The 22641-nt window shown below is 33.8% G+C and overlaps 1 long non-coding RNA gene across 1 annotated transcript; it reads right to left on the bottom strand.

Moving 5' to 3' along the window:
- Positions 1–2765: 2765 nt before the first annotated feature.
- Positions 2766–6790, bottom strand: LOC111386067. Its single transcript, XR_002701148.1, has 3 exons — positions 6553–6790; positions 5676–5752; positions 2766–2993 (listed from the first exon to the last, which is right to left on the bottom strand). It is a non-coding gene; the product is annotated as an uncharacterized LOC111386067 (long non-coding RNA).
- Positions 6791–22641: the final 15851 nt, after the last annotated feature.

Below are 22641 nucleotides of genomic sequence, written 5' to 3'. Positions count from 1 at the left end.
GAAGCTCAAAAGAGATACCGTCGTTGAACTAGAAAAGTCATCGAAATCATGTCCATTTTACTGGTTCCGAGAGTTTTCAAGCAATTTTTAACCCTTAGGTTATTTACGTGTACATACAGATTTATTGTTTACAGAACATGTACGTAATTACTCACATGAGGTGGGTGGTGTGGATATTTTTCCCAACTTTTTACTCACATGGGACCTTACTCACATGGGGTCCCATGTGAGTGTTTGGTAGGAGTTCACCCCTACTTGTACAACAAGAAGGGTTTGTACATGTATCTGACCTGGCTCCATAGCCAGCTCCCAATTTGATTGGTTTTGATAACATTGGCTAAAAGACTCTTCCTATTAATTATATTTCAAATCAAACTTATTGTCAATCATATATTTTTACAACAAAAATTATTCATGAAAATTAAAAATTTTCACTTTTAACCGTACATTCTCAAAAAATTCATTCTATTAAAAAAAAAAAAAAAACCACCGTCTAACATGGGATAAATATGCTGAAGACCAAGACTTTTATTCACCCAAGTGGGTTTCAATTCCAAACAATCAAATGCCCAGTCTATGGGTCTATTGGCTAGACTACAACTTCTGTCTACAAGTCAATTCCAAAATTGAGACTATTCCCCGTACTACTGTGCCATATCAATTATCAATTATGTCAATCGGCCCCATGTTGTGAATTACAAATTTTCTTGATATTTATTTGCTCTACAGGATCGATTTAAAAATGAGAATATACCATAAAATCCAATAAAATAGAAACGCGTGAGCAAGGAAGTATGGCATGTCACTTTCTTCGTGCGAAAGTTGTAGATCATCGGGAAACACATCAGCATACTCCTGTATCATTGACATATCATCTAACACTTTCTCTTGAGTTGAGGTGCTAATAAGACTGACAAGATATTCTTAACAGTCAGTTTTTTTTTAACATGCTCTCTATTTTTAAAGATGAGATGATGCGAGGAAGTGCCTTAATCTTCTATCTATAAAATCTGAACTCCTCTTTTCCCGATCTTCAAAAAATTACGTCTTTCTCAAAACATACTATAGTGGCTCAATTCGCGCCTAATCAATTCATACCTAAAATAATATCAAAATATTTCATCTCTATAACATACAAATCGACCTCTAAAGTCGGTCCATCAAAATTTATCAGTACTCTCCTTGCTATCCTATTTGTATCAATAGTTCCCCCTAATGGCATATTAACATCTAGTACACTATCATTATTCTGACATGAAGCACTAATCTTAGCTAGATATGAATGAATGTGTTATACCGGAATCAATCAGGACGTAAACAGAAATACTAGCGACAGATAAAATAGTTGGGATCATGTCTAAATTTTGAGCAGCCTCATCGTGAGTCAAAGCGAACACCATTGATTTTCCTTTTTTCTCTTCCCCGGTTTTCTTAATCAATGGGCACGAAGAAGCTACATAGCCGAGTTGACCACACTTATAGAAGATATACCTTCCTTACAGACATTCTCCTTTGTGAAACTTGTTACACTTAAGACATTGGGATAAAGGATTGCTTGGCTGACCCACATGTGTCTACTTTTTAAACTGTCCCGTATTCTTATTCTTATCCTGCCACTTCCTTCTTCAAAGTCCTTATGCTATCCTTGATTTACCTACATCACCTTGAATAGGTCATTATTTGAGCTTTCTTTACCACTGACTGTAAAGTTGTAAGATTGTTTGAATTCATAATTTGCCCGATCTCCAAGTGTAGGCCACTTTCACAATGTTTTGCCTTTATGAGTTCAGTACTCACAAGATATGAGGCATGTCGGGATAATTTCTCGAACTTGCTCTCATACTCAGAAAGTTCTATATCTCCCTGTACTAGTCTTAAGAATTCTGTCTCCTTATAGTCTCACATAGCTTATGGAAAAACTTTTTCAATTAGTTCCATTTTGAACTGATCCCAAGTTAGGCTACGTTGTTCCTCCTTAGTGTGAATGCGTGACGCAGATTCCCACCAATGGTCTACTCTTCCGATTAACATAAACTCTGCACATAATACTTTTTGATTTTTTGGACAAGAGATGTGCCGAAAGATCTTCTCAATAGTACGCAACTACTCATCAACTGCTAGTGGGTCCTTTCCACCATCAAATGTAGGGGGTTGATATCTACGAGATTGTTCTACCGTCGGAATAGGCAGTGCTGTCGAGTATGTTGGTGGCACCGACAGTGCATGGGAGACTGGTGAAACTTGAGATGCTTGAGGTATAGCCCGAGTAGCTAAGTTTTGTTTTAACCCATCAATCTCCCGCTTTTACTCCATAAAATGCGAGATATTTGTCCATATAGTCTTTAGACAATTATGGTGGAATTTGATTTTGGAAAACAGTTGGAGGAAATTTAGCAAATATCAGTACGCAACTGCGGAAAGAGAAAATATGTTTGACATGGAAAACATTGAATAAAAATTATGAAATTTTAACAGAGACTATGACATTCATATACCTACATCATATGAAAAATTGGGGTCTCGACGGTAATGTTTGAAGCATGAAAAAATTGTTCGACTATGCTGGACAGAAAATTCGGAGCTGACTCGACGCAGTTTACAAAAATGGACATAACTTTTTCTTTAGATAATATTTTAAGGTAATTCCAAAAGACTACCATGAGAAGACTCATAGACCAGTGAAACCACTAATTTCACTTCAAAACATGCACCATGGCCCAAGCTATACCATTTCCAAATGGAAGGACATAATCTCAAATTCAATCTAGCAACAAATAAACTTTATGCATAGTCATTTCAGTATTTTCAAATTATGGCTGACATGAAATGTATATTAAACTAGACGGCTCAGAAAATTAAACATTTTAAAAGTGCCATCTAAATGTTCAGAAAAGGTATACACAACTGGAAATCTTTCTTCTAGAAAGTTGAGAGCATTTCAAATCACCGATCACTTGCCACCATGTCAAGCCACTGCCATCCCATCAGCTAACCTATAAATTCAGGTTAGTTGATAAGAAATATATGTTTTCTAAAATTGCAATCTTTGGTTATTTGCGTCACCGTCAATTTTAAAGCGAACCGAAGATCAAATAGTCTGCATACTCTTAGGTTTTAACAATCCCTTTTCATGAATCAAAATTCATCTCTAGTTGAAATACCAAAGGGTGCTTCCTCTTCATCTCTTAGTTGAAATACCAAAGGGTGTTTCCTCTTCATCTTATAGTTGAAACACCAAAGGGTGCTTCCATTCTCTCATGAGTAAAACAATAACACGTTAATGCGAATCGAAAACAACAAATTTTTTTACTCCCCTTAGAAAAGTGTCAAAAGATCCCTAACTTAACTACTTGGAGTTTGTATATCCTTTTGCACTCAATATGTAACAAAATCCAGCATACTCTTTATCTCTTCTTTAGAAAATTTTCAAATTCAAGTGCCTTGTGTTTATGGAAAAAGGGCAAAATAATTTTATGTATAGGTATAATAGTTTGGGAGAGAAAACGTAGCTTAAGAGGTTGTAGGAGATTTTTGTTTTTCAGTTCCAAGATTATAATGGTGATTGTTATTAACTAAAATGGGATTAAAAACAATGGTAGTGAAATGTTAATGGTGTATACATGGACTTTTAGGTTATAGTTTTCATTTGAAATAGAAGTTATAAACGTCACTATACCAAAAAAAGGGCTTTTGCAGCAGTAAAAAAACATAGCAGAAGGTCATTTGCAGCGTTTTAGCATGTGTTGTGGGGATCGATGTTGCTGTTGAGGGTAGAATACAACAAAAGTTATTCACCTTTGCAAAAGGACTTTTTTGTAACGTTTAAAAATTGTTGCTGAAGATGTTTTTGCAACATTTTTCAGCGTTACCGTTAATTTTTTTACAATTTAACATTTTTGTAGTGTTTTTTCAACGTAACCGTTGAACTTTTTGCAATATTTTTTTAATGGTGCCGTCAACTTTTCTGCAATGTTTTTTCAACTTTGCCGTTAATTTTTTGCAACGTTTTTGCAACATTATCTTATTTTATCCTTAGGTTTTGGCAACATTTTGCAAATGTTGTCATTGGTCATTTTTATATTTTTTTAAAATTAATTCGCACTTTTTCATATATGCTTACTACGGTACTGAAAATCTGTTCTTTGATCCAACAATTCGAAACTTGTAAAATATTCAACACATTCTATTTTCCAAAATAAAATTAAAACATGTACCACCAACTTGTGCACATGAGAACGGATAATTCTCCATGGCATTGGATGTTTCTCATAGAACTTCAAATATTCCACCAATAAGTCAGCCTGGTCTAGTGTTCACGAAATTATTTATTTCGATTTAAAACTATCGCAAGTGTACGGTTCGTGACAAGTAATATAGTGGAATTTAAAGTTCCGAATATCGCCCACTGAGATTGAGTTAGTTAAATGTTATTTATTCTAGACCTTAACCGAAACTAAATTTTGACAAGTGATTTTATAATATAATTACTCCCTAACCTAAGCTAATTATGCAGGCAATGAACAAAATGAAAATTGATGTTTAAATGAACTAAAATGCTATTAAATGTTGAGAACTCAATGTAATGTATTCAGAGATTGAATAATGTACTGGGATCACGAATTCCCAAGCAATGCTTAATTCAACCCTAGTTCTATAATTTGACAATACGTTGAAATTATGAAGGACCAATGCTCCTAAATCTATCCAACAGTTTCTCTCGAGCAAAGTTGAACCTACTCTCATATACCACCAGCCTATATCTCTATGACGGGTGCAAATATACAAGAATTCATGTAGTTTTGTGAGCACTTAAAGATTCACGCAGAGTATAGCGGTATATATTTATCCCCTATCAGACCCTACGATGATTTATACCTTGTTGAACGTATTTCCCTTCTCTCGAATGCAAGAAATAAGTTACCAAAACTCACACAATTACGGGCCCTTAATTGCGAAAGAAATTAAATGTATATAAATCATTCAAAATAATCAAACGTGTTTTAATGTCAAAAATATGAAAGAATGAATTAAGAATCACATTACAAGGTTCATCGATCTCATAGCATAAGAATTTCTACCCTAGCATGGAGAAAATTACAAAATACATAATAACTTGAAAAAATAACGTCACCGGGTTAAATAATTGCCTGAAATCCCATCGGTATTTGTATTTTTCTTCGATGTTGTGGCTCCAAATTCTCTCCAATCATGTTTTTTCCCCTTAATGTCCAAACTCCTATCCCCATAACTTGAAGAAAGTTCTTCTTAGTCTTATTTTTAGAACTAGAATATTACCCTTTCATCTTTCTACCTCTAGTTGCAGTCTATCCCCTTTTAATTCAAATAGAGGAATATGCTGTTTGATAAACTTCAACTAAGACCAAACTAGAAACAGATTGTCACCTGACTCGAAACTCCAAGTCGATAGAGGGGTTGTTGAGAGACCAATTTTTTTCACAATGTTCAACACATTCTATTACATTCACAATGTTTAGAAACAAAGAAAGGGAGGGGAGAATGATCATATATAAGTATTTTTTCCACTTAAAATTACCAAGGTAATGAAACAAAACCCTGTCCATAAGATAAAAACTGGAGAATGAAAAAGACTGCATTACTTCATTTTTTCCAAAATGTTGAAATAAATGATAGCCAATAAAGATATTTAGAAAAACCTCAATAAATGCACATTGTTCATCAAGATCCACAATTAACTCAAAGTGGTATGCACATTGTTCATCAAGATCCATACCTGTAATAGCAACATTTACATGCTTAATCAAATATCCACAATATTAAAACACTGCTATAACAGGATATTATCAATATGGAAAGGTTGTAATTTTCTATTTGACACTCCACAATAGATAGCAAATTCTATAAGTGAGCGTTTGGTGTTTTCATTTGCATACCAAAAGTCTAAGGCAGGCTCATAATGGACTGAAAAAAAAAAAAAAAAAGAAAAACAGAAACAAAAACAATCATTTTAATGAATATGGCAACTTTAATTACCCAAACATACCCAAGAACAACACCAGCTACCAGTAATTTTGACTTCTACATAAGTGGATATATTCCGAAACTGAGAAACAGCAATCTATAATATGCTATAAGTAAACAAGAACAGGGTAGAACTATAACCAAAATCTTAGTTCTCAAATAGTATAATAAAGTGATTGGGTTTTGCATTGTAGGGTAAAGTTAAAGGAATACAAGTTTGTCAAATTCATCATATTATTCCTGTAATTCTAACAATCCATTTGTAACAACAAAACTCCGTGTATTTGATTGGATCCCTTTATTTAATTGATAACCTCTCTCCAATATAATCAGTTCTACATAATTAAGTCAACTCATTATTTGAATGTAAATTAAAATTATTCCTTAATTAAGGCATTTAGTCTGAAAAAATTCAATTAAATACCAACAAATAGCAAAAAGTATATTACTACCTTTCATCATTCACCTTAAAAACGAAATTAGTAAATGATATAATCAAAGAAAAATCGAATTTTTGATTTACTTCTTGCATTGAAGAAAAATAAATTTTACCTTAAGAAATCCTCCTTCAAACTTGAATTTGATTTAAACTCATGCTTTGTATTGTGTTTTCTTCCATAGAAGAGTACTATGTTGCTGTATAAAGACTGGTTTTCTCTTAACCAAATTTTTTCCCTTTATATAGCCTTCAGCTACCTTGAAAATCACCAAAGTGCCTTACTTTTAGGTTCTTGAACGGAAGAGAGACAACGGCGAGAGAGAGAAGAAGAGAGACGACGGCAGGGGAGAGAGAGAGGGAGAATTATAAGGGTTGTGTAATTGGAATTTAATGGGTTAAAAGCACAAAACGTCCCTACGTTTGATGCTTTTTGTGGAAAACGTCTTCATTTTTTTTTTTTTTTTCATTTTCGTCCTTATTTCAATGTTTCATGGTAGAAAACGTCATTTCCACCATTTTCCGCAACAAGTGTCAAACATAGGGACGTTTAATAATTATTTAGTCTCATTTGCACTATTTAAAACATTTAGGAGTATAATTGTAATTTATTTTTTAATTTTCTTTTCTCTTTTTTGATTTTATTTAAATAGGAGGATATTTTAGTCATTTTACATTAAAAATGGTGAAAATGACGTTTTCTGCAGTGAAACGTTAAAATAAGGACGAAAATGCAAAAAAAAGAAAAAAAGAAAAAAAAAAGAAACGTGGGGACGTTTTCCACAAGAAGTGTCAAACGTAAGAATGTTTTGTGCTATTAACCCGAATTTAATTGTATTCACATTTGATTTCAATCCTTTTTTTCTTTCAAACTATGCAGGTGCGGTTCAGGTCGGGTCTTGAATCAACCCAACCCGCCTTCTTAACCAAAACACGACCTACCTTAATGTTTAACTTTCTGCAATGTTTATTAAATGTCACAAAAGATTACAACTTTTCGCAACGTTTGATAAATGTTGTGGTAGATACACTTTTTGCAACGTTTATCAATTGTTGCAAAAAGGTTTCTCTTTTGCAATGTTTGAGAAATGTTGCAAAAGATAAACTTTTTGCAATGTTGATCAAACGTTGTGAAAGGGCCTTTGACAAGTCAACGTTTGGTAAACGTTGCAAAAATAAAATTGTAGCAACATCAAATAAACGTTGCAAAACGAGAACATTAGCAATATTCACTTAAAAAAATGTTGTCAAATCTCAATTATTAACACCAATGGCAACATTCACTTACTAATGCAATAGGCCCTTTTAGCAATATTTAATTAATGAATGTTGCCATTTATATGTTGTGAAAACACTTTTTTGTTTAGTGCGTGCAAATATTTTTCCAAATAAATGGCAGCAGTTTTTTTCTTTGTTTATAATTAACATAATTGATTTGGATGATTATGGCATTAGTGTGATTCAAATGGCAAGTCTAGTGGAGGAAATGAAAAACTAGGTTGAGGGATAAAAATAAAAATAAAAAATGGAGATGCATTAGTGGAGAAAAACCGTGAGTGAGAAAAATGTAATGGAATGAAATTGGGATTGTTTGGTAGAATATAATCGATTTATCTTTTTTTTTTTCTTTTTTTTTTTCGAAATTTAAGCACTTAACATATAAGCAATAATTAATATAAAGTGCCCCCCAGGGCACATCTCCAAGTGGTAAAAGGGGAGGGTGGAGAAATCCAGCTTTACTTGAGGCTGCCGCATTAAGGGTTCGAATCCTGAAATATGGATTTGGCTCTAGGGTAAGTGCAAGTGTACAATCAGCCTTCCACCCTGTACTTTTGGAGGCATAACCTGCGATTTACCTCCCTCACGATACTCCAGGGCAGGGGCGGTGGGGGACCCTTAAGGTTGGGGTTCAATCTTTTTTTTTTTTTTTAATGTGTCGTCACAATTACATAACATAGTCAAAATAAAAAAAATTCGTTGTTTAAGAGGAATTTGATATCTTACAAAAGTTTTTTAAAAACAAGTATGCGAAACTTTACCATCGTGACGAAAATTTTAATTTGAACTCTTAGGAAGGATGTAGCGGCATAATAAATATAATTTAAATTATTTTCGAGCTCTACAAGAAAATTTTATTTTAAAATGACACAAGATATATATTTTTTCTCGATCGCTACAGAAGTCGATCTTTACGCACAGTAAACCACAGCCAATTATGGGGAAGAAGTATTTTCGGTCCATAAATAATGAAAAATTGGATTTGGCTACCATAAAATAAATAGCAATGATATTCATAATTAGTGACTGTAGCATTCATCCTTATGTGATAAATTATTATTTGGTACACTAACTTGTTATTTGCGACTACAAAATTATAGAAAATCAATATCATAAATAACAAACTTTCAAATAATATGACTACTACAGTATTTGATTATGAATAATATTATTCTAAAATAATTAGAAATCTTACTTTCTAGGCAAAATAATAAAGCTAGAGAATTAGGCTATCTACTACATACTAAATGGAAAATGAATTATACTAGAAATTAAATTTATTGTGCTTATTTTATTTGCAAAACCGTTCTTAGAGAGGAGTCAGTTTTTTCTTCTATGCATTAGCTATATGGCTCTCTTTGCAACAAACCAAGGAATGTTTAGTTCAGGGAACATCTTCATCTACGCTTTCGTCATAATTGTTAGACCTTTTTTTTTCTTTTGCGCTTTTTTGGCTACTGGGAACATTTTAGTTGTAGGAATTTTCTCTGCTCAGTAGCAGTGCCGATTCTATGATTTTCGAGGCCTGAGCCGAATATCATAAATTAGGCTGCAAAATTTTAATTATGCATGCAAAATCTATAAGTGTATGCAAAATCTATAAGTGTATTATTGAGTCAATAGTTAACTTGTTAATTTAAAACTTAACAATAAAACTACAAATAAAATGTATTATACAAATGATTTATATTATAATCAAATAATAAAGCCAACAATGCTTCAAACAACCAGTTAGAGACTATTCGTCTTACAATTTCAGAGAAAAAAACATTATTGAAATTTGAATGATCTACCTGTTCAATCATTTCTTTCTCAATTGATAACATAGTCAATCATTCCAATCTTTCTTGTGATATAATTGATCAGAGGTAAGATGTGGTTTTTGAAAGTAATATAAGTATTTGAGATGTATTCAAATATTGTAGCACTTCAATTATTTTTGTTGCTTCACTTAGTATATAGTACCTGAAAACATGTAAATCAGAACATAAATCATCTTCATTAATATCCAAACGTCCATTATGTTCCTGATACTTCTCATATAATTTTTGCCAAGTCTAATAAAACATCTCTTATTTTAAACAAATAAATCAAATACTAACTATGTGATGAACAAGTTAAGTAGAATTAAGAAATCATTGCAACATGAGTTTGAAAAATCCTATGCCTCGTGTCCTCTTTTGCTGTATTCGAAATGGACCTAATTTAGAAATAAAATTCCCACAATTAAAAACATTATTGGAACTTATTTATAAATGGAATGAAATGGATCTAATTTACCAAAGTTTTAATAAAAAATCATAGTGAATCTAATTTACAAAAAAAAAAAAAAAAAAAAAAAAAAAAAAAAAAAAAAAAAAAAAAAAAAAGGAAAAAAAAAAAGAAAAAGAAAGAATGAAATCCCTCTAATGTTGGGCCTGCTCAGGCCTCACTCACCTCTATGAAAAATAGGCCATGCTCAATAGAACCCTAGTGTTGCAGTACTATTTTTCCATGTCATTTGAAAGCTTTGTACAATTAGGAATTGCACTTTTCAATGGTCACCACTATCATTGATAGCGCCCAAAAGAACATTGACAGGCCACAAAAAACAGAACTAGGAAAGAAAAATGAGTTTACCTTTTCCAAGCCATTAATCTTGGAGACGAATCTTTCAAGCACTCTATGGAGAAGAAACTTTGAGGTGCGATAGCTTGAGAGAAGGAATTAGAGATCATCATCCCAGATCGATCTCTTTGCATTCCAGATTCAAAAGTGGCATAATCGCACTGGTCAATACGATGAAAAATCATATATTTCCTTTGTATTTGAGTAAGTAGTACTCAATCATGCTTTTGTGCTAATGAAAGACGTAGCATGGTCATGTCATTCTGTCTATAGACATCAAAACTTCAGTTGGTTACTGGACGCACCATCAGAAAAATGCCTATTACCTTTCTATCTTTATAAAGGATATGTTCTTAGCGAAAATCTTGACAGCGATGAGGAAAATTATAGAGCAAAGAAGGCTAGTGTTAATGCATTTTTATATCGAGGAAATTTCACCACATGTCAAAATCCACTAATTCATCTATAAAAATGTCAACTTTCACTAATTTTGTTTCCATTTGTCACTTTTGAATTTTTATACTAAAAAAAAAAAATACCCTACATGTCCTACATGAGATTGGACTTGATATGTTGAAAAACTTGGACCAAAAAATTGAAAATATCGTTCCAAACACACTCCACCCCATCATTTGAAATGCACACCTACTTCCTCCTCATTTCCACTTCATCTTCCTCGTACTCTCTTCCTTCCACGAATGGTAATCCACCCAACCCCCACAGTAGTTTTATGAACTATTTTCTTCCTCATTCTCTGCTCTCTTTCTCCAACAATAGTGTTCAATTTTTCTTTCATAGTATACAAAATAATCAAAAAAGTTCAAGAAGCTTGTACCTAAAAGCAACTCCAACAAGAAATTCGCTCGATTTTCTCCTTGCTTTTAACAAAAGGTATGATAATTTTCCATTGTTCCAATAACTAAGGTTTTGGGTTTAGAAATTTGGTTTTTTAAGGAAGTTGTATTTTTGCCTCTAATAGGTGGTAGGTTTGCTTTGAAATTAGAGTATATATTTCAATGTGATTTATTGTCTCAAGAATTGAGTTCCTGTATGGAAGTTGCTTGGAATTTTACGAGGGATGTGCTTGGAAATTAATACTTTGATTTGAATATGATTTTTAGTGTCATTAGATACTTGAAATATGTCCAAGAATTTGGCTCTTTTGAAATTTAATTATTTAGGCGCATTTGCATATTTGCCCATGTTTGATGGCCATTATTTTGAAAAAATAGTGATTTTTTGAGAAACATGTGGTTAAAAAGTGGGAAAACTATTAGGTTTATATGCAAAATATTTTATTGTATAAACGTGATTGAAAATGAATAGAATTAAAGAGTTTTATGTTAAAGGGAGACAAACAGGGGCTTAGTTTCTTATGAATTTGATGTTAGTTTCCGTTATAGAATGCATGTTTCAAATTAGATTGTTAAGTTAAGATGTTAATAGCTAAAGTTGCATTATAGACATGAGAAAATCTACAATACTCTCGCATTGATATGTTCATTAGTTTTAAACTTTTTTTTTTTTTGATACATTTATGTTGAGCTATGTGGGTTGACTTTATGGATTGATATGTTTTTTAACACAAAGTGTTAGGTTTTATATTGCAATTGGCGATTTTGTAAACAAAAGGGATTAAATTGAAAATATTGACTTGGATTGCAATTTGTATAGATGGTTTAGCCTAGGGTTGATTTTGGAACAAGGGAGAAGACTAGTTGAATTTTTGCTAGTTGCTCACCTTTGCTAGTTGCTCACCAAGTTGTTGCTCGAATGGCTGACACAGAACCATTGTCGCATGCTTGTTGTCCCTGCGTCGTTCGAGTGAAAAAGCTGTCGCTCGTTTCTCATTAGAGTGTCGCTCGAGCGATAGTGTCACGTGGCCAAACCCTAGGTCATGATTTGAAGAATTTTAAATGGCCCATGACAACTATTTGCCCCAACTACAAATACTAGAGTTACGAATGATTTTTCTCAGAGTTGCTCATTGTGCTTTCATGTTTATAACACTTTCATATCATTGTTCAAGAGATCGAAGGCGCAATTCATTGGTGAATCCATCATATTCATTCTTGTGATTCGACAATCGAGTTTTGTAAAAATAACAAAGGTTCGATAATCAAAAACACCGTGCTTCCTTAATCTTTTAAGGAATGGACTCTTTCATTAGATGATTGTGAGAGGTGGATTGAAGCGTAGTTATAAGAACAAGAACAGGCGATTCTTGGTATTTCACTTGAAGAGACATCCAACATAAGACCAGGAGGCTGTAGGAGACAGCAAATTGGGCTGCAACAGATAGATCAGAAAGTCTAGTAGGAGGCTCCGAGAGGTAGATCAGGAGGTCTAGTAGGCTAGAGGTGTCTACGACAGCAGATCGTGAGATTGTGGTAGGGGGTCTTAGTGGGTACAAGATTTGGAATTGTTGTATATTCCCTGAACTATCTATAATGGAGGTAACTGGCTTAGTCCTAGAGTTTTTCCCAGGTTGGGTTTTTCCGTCATCAAATTTCATGTTCTTTACTTTTCAGCAATTTATTACAAACCGCGGTACTCAAACATAGGGTTAATTGAATTGTATACTTAATCATCTAGAAATTAATTAAAAGAGACTTGTTTCCTTTGGTTTGTACAATTCTGCACTTGAGGTCGAACTAATCGATAATCTGGAATGTAAACTTGGTAATCTTAAAAGTTAAAGTAGTGTGTTACGTCCCAAACTTGTACTCACAAGTGGTTTCAGAGCCTAAACACTTGTCCTGACCTTACATTTTCTAGATGAGTACTCCATTGAGTGCCATCCTATTTTGATCATAGTAATTATGCCTATTGGAAAGTTAAGATGAAGGCGTTCCTGAAATCTATTGATGAAAGGATTTGGTTGAGTGTAGTTAATGGTTGATGTGCCTCTAGTACCATGGTTGACAATTTCATTACTCCCACCTCATAAAAAATTAGTTTAGGGCAGAACTAGATAGGTACAACTAGAATAGCAAAGCCTTTCATGCCCTCTTTATGACTATTTCCCCCGAGGAGTTTGGAAGAGTATCCATGTGTGAGGTTGTGAAAGAAGTTTGAGATATTTTAGAAACCACACATGAAGGAACACAGGCAGTTAAGAACTCCAATCTGTAGATGATGGCTACTAGGTTTGAATAGATAAGGATGAGAAATGATGAGTACTTTGCTATGTTCCATGAGAGCCTAAATGACATTGTGAATTCATCCTTCAACCTAGTGAGAAAATTCCCGAGCCTAAGATAGTGAGAAAAATCCTTAGATCCTTACTCAAGCATTTAAGGCCTAAAGTCACGGCAATTGAGGAAAGTAAGGACATAGACATTATTGAGATAGAAGAGCTAGTTGGATCCTCTAGACCTATGACCTTTCCTTACGTAACCTAGCTAAGAAAAAAATCCTTGGCCTTGAAATCTACAAGGAATAATTAGGCTAAATCTTCTGACTCAGATTCACCAAATAATGAGGAGATGGCCTACCTAGCTAAAGCATTCCATAAGATGCTTAGGAATAAGAGGAAACTACAAAAGAGACAGAAAGGTGGCCCGAGTGAATCTAGGAAAAGATCTAAATCTGTGAGGTGCCATAACTGTCAAAGTATAGGTCATGTTAAGAAGGAATGCTCTAGTGCTAAGAGAGTTAAAGAGAAGTCTATAAATAATACTCTCACTGATGACGGGTCTAGCTCGAACAATCAGAGTGAGAAATCCACTCGTGAGGAAAGTGGAAAATACGTTTTCTTCGTTGCTAGGGTCAAAATGGATTCGAACAGGAGAGTAAGAAGGATGAGAACACAAATAGAGGTGAGGATTCTGGTGATGAGTCTCTAAATGAGGAAGATATTAAAGAGGCCTATGAGAAATTGTATCGGGAGAGCCTAAAAATTCTCAGTAAAAGAAGGCGTTAAGTACAACTGTTCAAGAGCTACAATTGGAGAAAGCTAAGTTTGAAGCGTACCTCACTACACCAACAAAGGGCTATTGCAACGGTCAAAAAGCGTTGCAAAAAGTCATTTGTAGCATTTGAGCGTATGTTGCGAAGCTTGATGTTGCTGTTGAGGTAAGACTTTTTGCAGCGTTTAAAAAATGTTGCAAAAGCCTAGTTTATTGCAACGTTTAGCAAATGTTGCAAAAGCCTATCTATTGCAACGTTTAGCAATATCTAGGCTTTTGCAACGTTTAAAAGGTGTTGTAATATCTAGGCTTTTGCAACATTTCCTAAATGTTGCAATAGACAGGCTATTGCAATATTGGAAAGATGTTGCAATAGCCTATCTATTGCAACATTTTTTAAACGGTGCAATAGATAGATATTACAAACGTTGCAATACATAGGCTATTGCAACGTTTGGAAAGATGTTGCAATAACCTATCTATTGCAACATTTAACAAACGTTGTAATAGTTAATTCACATTTTTTTATCTATGCTTAACACTACTAAAAATCTTGTTCTTTGATCAAATAAGCCATTCAAAACTAACAAACATGTACCACCAAAATAATAAACTAAAAAACACATTACTCATTAAATTTGTAAAATATTCAACACATAATCTCTTCCAAAATAAAATTAAGAGTCTCCAAACATTTACTACCAAAATGTAATTAGGAAACTACAAAAATCGAAACTTAAACTTGAAATCGTCGCATGTTACTTGATCAATACCATTGCCACTAAGAGTCTAATACCTTAATCAAGAAGTCTAATACTACTCTTTGGCCAAGCAACAGTACTTCCCATGACTTCACTAAGAGTGCGGAATTCATCTGTGGGTCTGTATAGGGTCAAATTACCCATATAGACTTCCTCAGCCCAAACCTTTCAACAGTCTCGACCGAGTGGCAAGTGATGCACCTTTGCACTTGGATCTGTTGTGGCAATCTTCCCTTTTGCTACGACTTCTTCCTCCTCAAACATATACCAATGCAACAGTTGACATCTTGCATTTGTCTTAGGGGTAGTACTTCCTTGGGCACCACTTCCTTAGTGTGACTACAAATTCATAATAAACAGAAAGTATTCTTTTTAAAATTAGAATGCTACAAACTGAATATATATTAAATAAACATTTAATAATATAGGAAACGGAAACCTGAGTAAAAGTATTTGAATTTCTATCTTCCACATTCTGTATAATGATACAAAAATTACAAAAGTTATTATACATGTAAAGTGAGTTTTGAAAATCGAAGTTTTCGAAAACAACTTTTGCTTAACAACACTTGTTGCAGAATTGCGAATTTTCATTCATCAACAATAATTAAAATAAGAATTAGGTAAAACCATACGCTTTTATTATCCATTACGACTGTGCAGCAACTATTTCAACAAGTATATGAATAGTGAAGGAACATCTAAGATTTCTCGCCCACGGTTCCATAGCAACACAAGATTATGCCTATTTGTAAATTCTGAACTACAAGATCAAATTCAATCATGATGTAATTTAAGGAGCAATACATTTTGAGCAAATGAATTACAGATGAATAATAGTGCCAAGTATCAATATAGTAAATAAACCATCCAAATAAATCACAATTTGCAGTTATGTTAAGAATCAATAAGAAAAGCATGATTGAGAGAAAACAAAGAAAATATGTGGCATGAGAATTTTTTCCTCGTCAACTTTACTTTGAAGTTCTAAAGGTTCCTACAATACGTAAGGCACTCAATGTGGTATGCAGCAGCCAAGTCTTTAATCAATGCCTTCCTCCTAATGATACCAATCACTTCAAAAGAAGCAAGGAAAAGTTCAAATACGTAACAAGATACAGCATGTGGTCTCAATTAAATCACATTTAATTCTCTTTACAGTAACACAAATATATTTCATCCCCTTGCTAATAATACTAATCACTTCAAAAGAAGCAAGGAAAAAGTCATGTGTTCAACAATATATAGCATGTAGTTTCAATTAAGACAGATTTAATTCTCTTTGCACTACAAACACAAATATAATTCGTTCCATGCTAGTTGTTTGACCAAAGAACTCATTATTCTGTTCCTATCCGTTTGAATATTTTTATAAAAGCAACAGTCTCCTGGTTCTCCATCAATGATATCTCATTTCTCTAATATTCCAGTACTTTATGTTTCCAGACCATTCTTATCACAGCAGAATATCTCCAGACTATCCAACATCAAGCCCCAAAAATGTCATAACAGATCAATTTGCTTCTTTAAGTGCAAGTGCAAAGAGAAATAGCGGCGACAACATTATGTTAACTACTCAACAACTAGAATGCAGTTGTAATGTAGCAAGCAATTATAACATAAAGGCAAACCGTCGAGGTCCATTATAATTAGGACATCTTTCCCCAAGAAATTGCTAGCAACCAGAAATTTCAACATCATAACGTAGATTACTTACCGTAAAACCTAACCCATGTTGGTAGCCAGGCGTGAGGCGGTGAATCGGTGAGAGTCCGTCACTCACGGCCTGACAGTGAGTTGGCAATCGGCGGTTCCATTCAGCCGGCGGCTATGGGCAGGGACAAGGTGAAGATGGATTTTAATTTTTTGGGAATTCTTTCAAATGGTTTGCAAAGGAATGGTGGGGTTATGGGAATGGAATTAAGTGAACAAATGAATCAAAAATCATAAATGGGTAATGACTATTGGTATTATTGGGCTACATATTTAGGTTAATGGGCTATTGTCTGCTGGGAGTTAAGGCCTTAACGTTTTTCTCTTGGGCTTCTAAATCGAAAGGCCCAACAATCCAAACAAAAAGGCCCATTAATCTTTTGCAACATTTAAAAAATGTTACAAAACGTCTACCTTTGGCAACTTTTAAAAAACGTTGCGAAAAGTCTACCTTTTGCAACATTTAAAAAATGTTGCAACAAAGTCAACCTTCAGCAACGTTATAAACGTTGCGAAAGACATCTTTTGCAACATTTAAAAAACGTTGCGAAAAGTCTGCCTATTGCAACGTTTTTTTAGTCTACCTATTGCAACGTTTTAAAAAAACGTTGCAATAGGTAGACTTTTCGCAATGTTTTTTAAACGTTTAAAACGTTGCAATAGGCAAACTTTTCGCAACGTTTTTTAAACGTTGCAAAAACTAAAACATTTCGCAACTTTCCAAAAACGTCGTGAAAAGTATCATTGGCAACATTTATTTAAAAAATGTTGCTAAAACTCAATTTTAATGACTAATTTTAACATTCACTTATTCAAATGTTGCAATAGACCCTTTTAGCAACACTTAATTACCGAATGTTGCCTTTTATGTGTTGCAATAGACCATTTTTGGTGTAGTGCCTTAAGGAATCTTCCACTTTCCAGTGTGAGCTTAAGTCGATAAATGAATCTTTAGAGTCTCAGGTTAAGAATCTTACCAATAAGCTTGAGAGGTCCTCTAGGAAAGTCAGCAAATTGACTATCATGAATGAGACTTTAGACATTCAGGTTGTGAACCTTGTGAGCGAGTTAGAGCATTCTAAGTCTCAACTGCTTGACTTCACTAGTAGATCATCTAAGTTAGAAAAGGGATTTGTAGGATAGAGGTCTACGAGACAACGTAGGACCGTCGGCCTAGAAATAGACGTTAGCGTTCACATAACACAAGTCCTAGGTTTATCGCGATATGCTTTCATTGTGGTGAGTTAGGTCATATCCGCCCTAGATGTCATCAGTACCTGAACAAAATGAAAAATATGAACTTGAAAAACAACAAGAATCAGGTGTTTGTTGGTCAGATTGGATTTCTTATCAATTGAGTGAATTGTTTGACCAAATTTGTGACACAACTGTCTAGGAACTGTTCTCCTACTAGACAGGTTTGGGTAAAGAAGAGTGATCTCCCAATATTATAGCAGATCACAGTGCTCTTAAAGGAAATATCACTTATATACCTAGATGATTAGGTATTTCTATTTTTGATGCATGTCTATTCTTAATTGTCATATTATTTGTGCATGCATCAATTATATGTGTTTATTTTTCTTTTGCTTTGTTTTTGGTTTCATGCATGTACATTTACATTGGTTGCATCGGCACATGCATATTTTGTTTTTGTGTTGTGTGCTTGACTTTGTTTTTCTAGTGCGTGAGCATTCATTTTTGGAAAAATGAAAAACAAAAAAAATTGAAAAATAGAAAAACACCAAAAATAGTTGGAACAGTTCTACAACATGACATATAGTTCTTGAACTTACATGTTGTGATAATGTATGAGCTAAAGTTGATAAACTGTAGAATAATTTCTGTTACTTGTTTAGATCATTTTGAATTATTTATTATAAGTGTCTTCATATACTATCTGCACTGCACACACTATAAATTTGTTTGTGAGACTCTACTGCGTGAGCGAGATTTGGGATGGCTGTCACATGTTAATAGGGTGACTTCGAACATGAATTGACCAAATTTAGTAGACCTAAGCCTGAAAATATTCCCCCATGTAAAAGCTCTTTATCTTAATATTCTTCTTTGGGGCCTATTTGACTCGAGCAATTAAGCATGCGGGTTCTTTTAAACTTGGTGCCTATGGTCAATTGACTTGGGTTAATCGGCCTAAAACTCGTTACAGGGATCCTCTTAGTCGCCTAATAGAGAAAAACCTGCACTTAAGATGAAAAATAAATAAGTTTGAAAAATGTAAACAAATGTGAAAAATATGATTAGCTGAAAAAATATGGAAAATTATAAAATATAAATGCTAAAAAAAAGGGGAGAAATGTAAAAAATAATAAGTATAAATTCTATTGTACTTTCATGGTTTGACTTTCATTAGTAGGGAAATATACTTATTGACAGTGATTAGCATGTCATTTCTCACAAAATTAACGTTTGGAGTCCTATTTGCATTGGATTAGTGACACTCTACACGCATGAGTCACTTGTACTATTTACTCCATTCTGATATGAACTAAGTATATGGGAAGGTTTATGCTCTATTGATTTTACTTGTACATGCTATCAACTGCATTTTTATATTATTATGCTCTATTTGATTTTGATAGTGTTCTCTTCAGTATTTGTGACAAAAATGGGGAGAAAAATGTGTAATTGAGGGGAAGAAATGAGATGAGCTATATATAGGAGAAGTGATTTTGCATTTGCATGTGCACTGTTTTCACTGTTTGATTGACATTTTGTATTTTGCATTGCTATGTCTATGCATCATTGGGAAGAGACATAGATACATTTGTATTATTGCATCAAAATTCATGAGAGTTTTCAATAAGGGGGAGCATTGCATTACATTCCGTTCCATATCACATCCATTGCTGTTTGAGTTTTGATGTTTAGTGATATTGGTGTTTTGATTGGCATCAATGTCGCATCTCAAACTAGCATTTTGATTTATTGTTAAGTGCTTAAATTTATATATTTCCTGTATCACGTACTTTTACACTAGGTAAGTGAATTTTTGGATTTCAGGAAACAGATACAACAAGGAATGCAAGACTTAGTAATTAGGTATACTGGGTAGAATAGTTTTTTATTTTCAAGTCTTGACTTCATTTGTATAGTTTTATCACAGAATGCCAAAGAGAAAGTTTGTTATGTTTTATATTGTAACTTGTGATTTTGTGAACAAAATGGACTAAGTTGAACATGTTGTAACTAGTACTTGGGTTGAAATTTGTGTAGATGGCTTAGGCTAAGGTTGAGTTTGGAAAAAAGTAGAAGACTTGTTGGATTTTCACTAGTTGCTTGTCAAGTTGTTGCTCGAGCGGTTGAAGCACAACCATCGTGGCCTGCTTGTCGCCCTTGCGTCGCTTAAGAGAAGAAGCCGTTGCTCGCTTCTTGCTAGAGTATCGCTCGAGCGACAGTGCCACATGGCAAAACCCTAGGTCGCGACTTGAAAATTTTAAACTGCCCATGACACCTATTTGCTCCCAACTATAAATATTAGAGTCATGGATGATTTTTCTCAAGGTTGCTCATTGTGCTTTCATGTCTACAACACTTTCATATCATTGTTCAAGAGATCTAATGCGCAATTCATTGGTGAGTCCATCATATTTATTCTTGTGATCCGGCAATCGAGTTTTGTAAAAACATCAAAGGTTCGAGAATCCAAAATACCGTGCTTCCTTAATCTTTTGAGGAAATGACTCTCTCATTAGGGGATTGAGAGAGGTGGATTGAAGCACAATTATGAGCACAAGAACATGGGGTTCTTGGTGTTCTACTTGGAGAGACATTCAGCATAAGACTAGGAGGCTGTATAAGACAATAGATTGGGTTGTAGGAGGTAGATCAAGAAGTCTAGCAGGAAGCTAGAGGTATCTACTATAGCAGGAGGCTACAAGAGGTCTAGCAGGCTAGAGGGGTTTATAATAGTAGATCGTGAGATTGTAACAAAGGGTCTTAATGGGTACAAGATGTGGAATTGCTATTTATTCTTTGAACTATCTATAGTGGAGGTAACTGGCTTGCTCCCGGAGTTTTTCCCACATTGGGTTTCTCTGTCATCAAATTTTGTGTTCTTTACTTTTCAACAATTTATTAGAAACTATGGTATTCAAACATAGGGTTAATTGAATTGTATGCTTGATCATCTAGAAACTAATTAAAAGATACCTATTTCCTTTGGTTAGCACAGTTCCGCACGTAAGGTTGAACTAATCGGTAATCTGGAATGTAAACTTGATAATCTTAAAAGTTAAAGAAGTGTGTTACGTCCCAGACCCATTCTCATACAAATGTAGGTAATCGTGGATTGCAATTAATTTAGGTTTGATACCTTCACATTATTGCAGTGTGGTTCACTATGTGGATTCATGCGTTATTAGATATTTCTATGGTAATTGTGGATTGCCATAATGATAAATATATCTTAGGTAGTGGTTAGATTTAAATTGAGGACTTATTGTAACATCTCGAATTTTTCTCAATAGTAGTTTGATTTAAATTTAGGACTTTGTATACTATTATTAAAGTTTAATGACTTTATTAGTTATTGGCCTAGTCCAATGACCTTATTGTTTACTAACTAATAGTTTGAGGACCTAAGTAGAGAGTTATCTTGAATGTTAGATGAAATCATGCGTAAAATATATGTAAACATAATTTTTTATTAAAATCAAAATCACTAATTAATTTTAATCACATATTTCATGAGATTCAAACTTTTTAACTATACATTTTAGGGACTTTTATCAAAATCTGCTAAAAATCTTATTTTAATCTTTGCCAAACAGGACTATATAAAATAAATGATCAGAGTGATTTGAGACATAGCATTGAGTTGTTATGTAGGATTTTGTTTGTTTACTAAGGGTTCAAATCTCTCCTACGGGTCTTAAAGCGCTTAACTGGAGTATTTATCCTTCAACATTTGGTCTATTTAAATGATCTTTTAAAAAAAAAAAAAAAAAAAAAAAAAAAAAAAAAAAAATAAAAATAAAAATATATATATATATCTTGATAGATGGGGGGTCACTTGACCCACTAGGACCATGAGTAGGTCCGCCAATGTAACTTATCCTCCTTGATTTAATTTCAAACAATTTCTTGTCTTGTGTTGGTGAATATGAATTGTTACTTGATTTAATTCTATCATCTTTCGATGGAAAAGATTTGATTTATGGTGTAACTATGTCTATTGCATTTGATAATTAGTTTAGATGAGAAGGGTGATCAGGTTTTTCTTATTTAGTTAGAGAGCTGATGTTTTTTGTTGACGTCGGTATGGAAATCACACAATTATCCATATCTTGCTCAAGTGTTATCTAGAGCAAGTCTATTTTTTAGGGTTGAAAGAGTAATCAATTATGTCGATGTTGCATTTTTGGGTACATGAGGTTCATTTTAAATCTTTCAGTAGAGTGGGAAGAAGCAAATTTGAAGGGTTAGTGGTAACTACCCGAGCCAAAAGGCAAAAGTAATTACCTTAGGTTTTGAATTAGGCGAAGCTAGAGGATTATTCCATAAGTTTTGATGTTCACTCTGAACTCAAACAATAAAACTAAGTTCTATGGACCTGATACTACCAAAAATCGTACTTGGTGATTTCCTGAGATTGAGGATTTTGAATGAGCATGATCATAGTCTTTCGGTACCTGAAACAAAGGCAACTAGGTATGTTCTCGTCGCTCCTCCGATGCTTAAGTCAGAAAGGGAATTATGTGCGTCAAGCTATAAACTAGAGAATAATGAAAACGTACCTGACCAATAACCCATGGTCCTGTATTTATAGTAGTAAGCAGCCTTCTCCTAGTAGGACTCAACTAGTTGGGTATCTCTATCCAGCGGAGTCCTATTAGGTGAAGGAATTGGATCGATGCCATAATTATGCCTGGGATAGAATCCCTGCAGGAGTCAAGTATTAAATAATATGGTT

This window comes from Olea europaea, chromosome 3 (assembly GCF_002742605.1).
Source record: "Olea europaea var. sylvestris chromosome 3, O_europaea_v1, whole genome shotgun sequence".
Classification (NCBI taxonomy): Eukaryota; Viridiplantae; Streptophyta; class Magnoliopsida; order Lamiales; family Oleaceae; genus Olea; species Olea europaea.
The sequence above is the reverse complement of the archived record's forward strand: the minus strand, read 5'-3'. Positions and strand labels throughout refer to the sequence as shown.